Below are 6,142 nucleotides of genomic sequence, written 5' to 3'. Positions count from 1 at the left end.
AGATGGCATGTACAGTAGACTGTAACTAATTCAAAACAGGGATCTGTGCAAGGAAATTAGGCAAAATAATTCCAAGATTTCAGCATACTACCTTATGACTGTATGTGTTGTTCTGCTGCAAATCTCTTTATGTACCTGTTGCTTATTATGTGAGTTCATCTTGACAAATATTTTAGTGTTATGTCTTCATATCTTTGGTATGTGTAAACAATATATTATCATAAGGCCTTCCATTGTCACAAAAATCTAGACAAATCAAGAATGCTAACAATACATGCTTATATCTGCTGCATCAAAACATTATGTGAATGTTTTAAAATGTAAATTAGACTCAACTGAACTTTTGATTGCAGGTACAATGACTAAGAGGGTATTTGCATTTGGTGAACTGCAGCCATTACCTTATGGTCAATTACATATTTTAACTAGTGGAAATGCGTCACCCCACCACAAACCTATCCGCACCTACGGCCAACAGGAAAAACAGAAGTGCATTCATCTGATCTATATGAGCAAGAGTGTGAGACCTGGCTAAACCATAAGCTATTTCATTTGTTTTCATGATGGACTGTCTCACAAATATTAATTTTTTGTTGTTATTAATGCACGCATGCCGGTTCTTTCAAGGCAGATGCCCGTTCACACTTACATCAGATATCCGTCACTTACTACCATGAATGTGAACAGTCAACGCAAAAACATCGGATCGAAGCAAAAAGAACCGGAATTGAGCGTTAAGGCCGGCTATGTGAACTCTGCCGTGGACATACTCCCAAATGAATAAACACAGTTTGACATCCCTGCACTAATACATCACCATAGGTGTTAATTAGGCTCAAACTGCCAGCACAGGCCGTTTCAATGAGCGTTCCGACTCACAGCAGCAAATCCAGAATAGATTTTCCTCTAATAATAGCAGTCTGTTCATGGAAGGAACGTGATTGCTGGGGAGACAGTGTTGTAGCTGTCAGTAGCTGTCAGTAACGTGGTTGCTGTCAGTAGCTGTCAGTAACGTGGCTCACCGCCGGACACGACTACTCCTATGTAGGCAGGGGCTCCATTCCTCTCTTCTTTACCATCCCATCCCTGTCTGTAACCCTCTCTGCTTCATTCCTAAATAAATTGAAAGCATACATAAGGAGGGTTGATGGTCTGCACTCATCTAGAAGGAAACTGACTGCAAATCTCTGCCATGAGCTGTTTTCTAAAATTGTTTTGACCTTTGCCTTCACTGAAATGTATACTCTAGGCAATGGAGCAATCCATATCAATTTGTACTGAAAACTAAAAAAAGGTGCTTCCAAATTGATTCCATGGCCAGCGAGGTGATCTGAAAACATAAATGTAAAATGAACTGCTCTGGAGAAAATCTGCGGAAATCTGTGGATTACCTCAGAATTTTTTGAAGTATTTTTAGAAGTATTTATCTAAGTCACAGGGACCCAGGTCGGCCCCAGGTTTTTGTTACAAATACATTTCATTACTTGGCACTGAAGGAGGATGTGCCAGAACACTGAAGTCGACTTGACATTTACAAGCAGGGAACACCAATGAACCACAACAAAATCACCTTAAATGAAGGGTGACAAATGCATGCAAACCAGAGGCTTTCACACAGCAGTGACTCACCGTTCATTAAGCACACATAAGCGTATCCCAGCATACATCGGGCCATGTATAAAAATTCTGGACAAGCCTGGTTCATACCAATGGCAACAGCACGGATATCAACCTCAAATCCTGGAAGGCCACTGTGTTTGCTGATTTTTTATGTGTTCGCTCACGTAAGCGCTTAAATTAAGTAATTAATTGACTAAAGGCAGCCCTAATATATATGTGTGTGTGTGGACGTATATACTCAATAGCAGACAAGTAAGCTGTTACGGACACGGCCGAAAGAAACAGACAGTGCAGTCATGTGGGGTGTAAACAGTCTAAAAACACTTAGGACACTTCCTTAATGACATTACCCCAATTGTATTGAGGAAACTGGCGTCCTCGTTAGTAGTCGCCTCTCTCCATATGCGGGGTCATTAAAAAAAGACCGTAATTCTGACATTGAAGGCGTAGCTTTCTTGCTCGCTTATTCTGGAACTATATTACGTCTTGATTAAGGCAACCTTCAAGAACCGCTGTTGCTTTGCCTTTCATTCGTTAGGGGCAAACAAGAAGGATATGTAGCACGTGTACTAGGCGTGTCCTGGAAGGCAACGTCAGAAACAGTTACAACTGTAGCCAATAATGTTCCAATTATGCTAATATTTTGTTAAAGGGCGTATACAGTACTTTCTTATTGGTTAAACTAGCATTCAATGTCCAATCATACAACACATAGGCGGGGTAAATTCGTTTTGAGATCCTCCTACTCTCATTCCAGGAGACCCCGGAAGCGTTGGGTTTTAAAGGGATAGTCGTTTCGGGGCGGGGGCACGGAGAGAACAGCTGAGCAGAGCTCGTGGAAAGCTGCAGAAGAGACGTACAAGAGGGAGAAAAGGGGCTCTGGGGAAGGTAAGAGCAGAAAAGCAAGACAAATTGGAGAAAACGGTGTTGAGACTGATAAACGGACCGTGTTCCTTACCTCTCTTTACTAGAAGGAGCTCTCCATGTCATTTTAGCTAGCTACACAAACAAGTAATGCACGTTGTATGTAAGCACATCTAATTTCCGTGAAATCGATTACAGACAGGAAAAAAGAGAATTTGACTCAGTTTCTCCAGAGACGAAGGGAATGTTTGCAATCTTAACCCCCTCGTTACCTGGTATTTTCTTTGCTATTTCCATTTTTACAGAGAACGACATAGCCAAACACTCGGTGGTGCCAAAAATAACAAATGCTTGTTTTCGTTTGCTTTTTAGTTAGCCATCTAGAAAGGTGTCTGTGTTTTTGCACATAATGCTGTTACAGTTTAAATCGCAATAGTAGATCGACATGTCTCTTGTGAGCTATCGATTCAAATGCCATATAGCTGTAATAAAGACAGTTCATACTACAGCTGGCATGTTAAAACAGCCGACATTGTGTATATTTTAGTGTCCAGCAAAAAGAGGAAACGTATGCAGGCATTTCCAATTAACTTTAGTTTGAATTAGCCTTGTCTAGCTTGACAGCTGCTTTCATGCCTTGTCTTGCATGGTCCTCAGAATTATTTATACATATTTACCATTGGCAGGCAGAAAATTGGCATGCGTTCCATTTCCCACAGTTGGAATGACAGCGTAGAGCATTGCTAAAAGACATTAGTGGGCAGTGATGTGAAAGCTCTTGGTAGGGGGCGTTTCTGTGCTTTGTCCTGGATTCCAGTCCAGCCTTTCTTTCTTTACCCAGTGCATTTTCTCATTGTTTTCCACAAAAAAATTTAATGCTCGATTCTTTGACACCGTCTTTTTTTACCAACGACTGATGGAACTGTAAGAGAAGGATTGCTATCGATCTGGTCTTGATCATTTGTGGGCGTGTTTGAGGTAGGCTACGCTTGAATTGGCACTTCAGATTTCACCTTGTTGTGGGAACATATGGGAAGGTTAAGGATAAAGGGGATGCATGGTTGTCAAATTAAACTTATGTCATTATTGCTATCAGTATTGTGTTGGTTAAAACGTGAATGTGTTAATCTCTAGCCCATGCATTGGCATAAGAAAAACGTGCACAACTAAAGAAAGGCTTTGAGAATTAGGTCGCGTGGATTAAAATGACCGCTGATGGTCATCTGGTTCAGCTAACCTGTAGCGTTGCAGATGTCTAGCTAAATCTTTAAAATCTACCACAGTCGATCACTGTTATCCCAGCAACGAAGGCATTGCACCCTCTCTGACGCCTGATCAATGACCCCATTTATTTTGGCATAGATGGCAAAGCTGGCATAGATTAACCTATTTAATTTGCATCCGCTTATTTGTGGCAGTTTTCTCTTGTTATCTGGGATATTAAGCTAACCTGGTTTTATAGATCAAATCAACTCGTTTTTAAGTGGCATGTGTTAACATTGCACTGTCACCTACTGCAGTCAGTTCTGGCTGACTTTGATCTGTATGCGCTATCATCTTGAAACTTTCTTTCTTGTGATCTACTTCCACATAAATGAGCCAATAATCAAGATTGTGATTTTTGATTGTAATTATCCTTACAGACTGATTATAGTCGAAGGTCACGTTTCTGTACTGCTTCAGTTGATTCCGCACCTGAATCAGTGATAGGCCTTACTGACCATTAGGATAATTAGAACCATGTCTGCATTGTTAGTGTGATCCCTTCTGATTGTACATGTTAGGGATACCTGTAATCTCTGGCACAGTAATACTTCCCACCCCCACACCCACCCCTCCTCATGGTATTGCTTTACATGGACTTGTAATTTATTCAGGTGTATTGAAATGAATCTGTACATTAGGCCTATTAGGAGCTGAAGGCTTCAGGGCTCAGCTGACCCTAGTTGAGTGCAGGAGGAGTTGGCCGGAATGACCCGGAAGTGTATTGGTCCACACCGAGACTTAGCAAGTGGTCATCCACTACCGATGGCTGCTTTAATGGTTTCTGTTTGATGGATGCACGGGCTGTTAGTGCCAAAATTCTCTTTCAGCATTAGGGAGCTGCCTGTTCATTTTACAACAAGTCATCGCTCTTCCGGATTTTGATTGGATCATTGAGGCAAACGCTAAGTGCCTCCATTTTTACACTGTGGGTTTATTCAAGGTTTACTCAAGCAAGTCTTGCTTTTTTATTATTTAGGCATATTTCTTTTTTTGATTTTCCATTTGTTTAGCATCTCTTCTCCTGTTAGATTGAAGTCACTTTTTAGAAGAGTGACATACAGTATAGGGCTTGAATTGCTCAAATACATTTTTTGCTGCACATTGTTGTGAAAGAGTTTGGAGTTCCTTGTGCTAATTAGACAGCTTCTTTGCGCACGTGTTGAAGAGTGGTGCCTGTCAGTGCTCTGTAATCAAAAGGTCAGTTTCCAAAAAGTTTTCAGAATGGTCTCTGACCTATAAAGGGTTGCCTGTCCGGCAGTAGACATGTCCTGACATGCCCCGACATGTCAAAGCATGTCTGGAACATGCTGCTTTTTGTAACCTCTTGTGCCTGTATGATTCAGTCTTTCCTGTAAGAGCATGCTCACAGGAAGTCTGTCCATCACTCTGCGACTCGCTGATCCCTCAGTGTGAGTCACAGGGGATCACTGCACACCGAGGGACAGCGGAACCGAAAGGCATGACTTGATCCAGTTCTGCACTCGGATACGCTCCAGGCTCAGGATGACAGACCCGGGCACTCTGCCACTAAGCAGTGTTTATTCTATTCAGGGCAGGAGAGCGTTATTCATCCCACGGCGCAGCGCGTCCGTAAGGAAGTCACCGTGCGCTTGAATCATAGTCTGCGGTTGAATCTATTGCCGTTTGCAATCTGGATTTATGCGTGGATAGAGGGTCATGGGAGGAATTTTTAATCGGTCAAAAGCAGAATTCCTTGGGTTCGCAGGTTTGAATAAGTAATCGTTCCTCTGACATCGTCTCCAAGGGAACGAACGGCCTGACAAATGGGGCCTGACTTGCAGTGGTTTGTCGCCGCCCTGGTGGACGTTATTGATTGGCCTTGATGATGTTTTGGCAGTTCTTGTGGCACAAGAGCTGTGGGTTTGACCCCCCCCCACCCCCACCCCCCCTTTTTTTAGTTGTTTGTAACTGGGGGAGGGGGGAGAAGGATTGGAGGAGGAGGAGAACACCCCTCGAAACAAACTTGAAGGAGTTTGAGGAATTTGCTAATGAAAGCCTGCCCTGCCAAGCTGGTCTCTGCATTCTCCTCCAGCCCTTGGTCCCTGGCTTCATGTTTTGTTCAGTGTGTTCAACAGCCAACCAGGGAGGTTAACCATGAACCATTTCTAAATAATGATCAGGTGTTGTTTTGAAAACACTCCGTGAAGGTTTGACGCACTGGGAGGAATGTGCCGAAACGTTGTGCCCATGGGTAGAGCGTTTCCTCAGCATTAAAATGGCCTGGAGTTTGAGTGCAAGAATTGACTGAGGGACAGGATTGCTTTAACGGGTGATAAGATTTGAATAAATAACTTATGAGCTTTCAGGACAGGAGACCATAAAGTTGAAAATGAATAAATCCACTTAAAACGTCTTTAAACACCGTTGATAT

At 42.6% G+C, this 6,142-nt stretch overlaps 1 protein-coding gene across 4 annotated transcripts in view; it reads left to right on the top strand.

Annotated features, from left to right (window-relative positions):
• The first annotated feature begins 2,372 nt into the window (after nucleotides 1-2,372).
• LOC118212968 (protein FAM214B) overlaps nucleotides 2,373-6,142 on the top strand; it is a 34,573-nt gene continuing 30,803 nt past the window's right edge. For 2 of the 4 annotated variants that reach the window (XM_035391544.1, XM_035391540.1), the window contains exon 1: nucleotides 2,373-2,508. The gene's annotated coding sequence lies outside the window, so the exon portion shown is untranslated. Of the gene's footprint in view, nucleotides 2,509-3,272; nucleotides 3,463-6,142 lie in introns of those variants that run through there. The other 2 variants (XM_035391543.1, XM_035391542.1) reach the window with 2 other exon arrangements.

The sequence above is a fragment of the Anguilla anguilla genome, chromosome 14 (genome assembly GCF_013347855.1).
Source record: "Anguilla anguilla isolate fAngAng1 chromosome 14, fAngAng1.pri, whole genome shotgun sequence".
NCBI lineage: Eukaryota > Metazoa > Chordata > Actinopteri > Anguilliformes > Anguillidae > Anguilla > Anguilla anguilla.
Note: the sequence above shows the minus strand (reverse complement) of the source record. Positions and strands in the feature narration are given on the sequence as shown.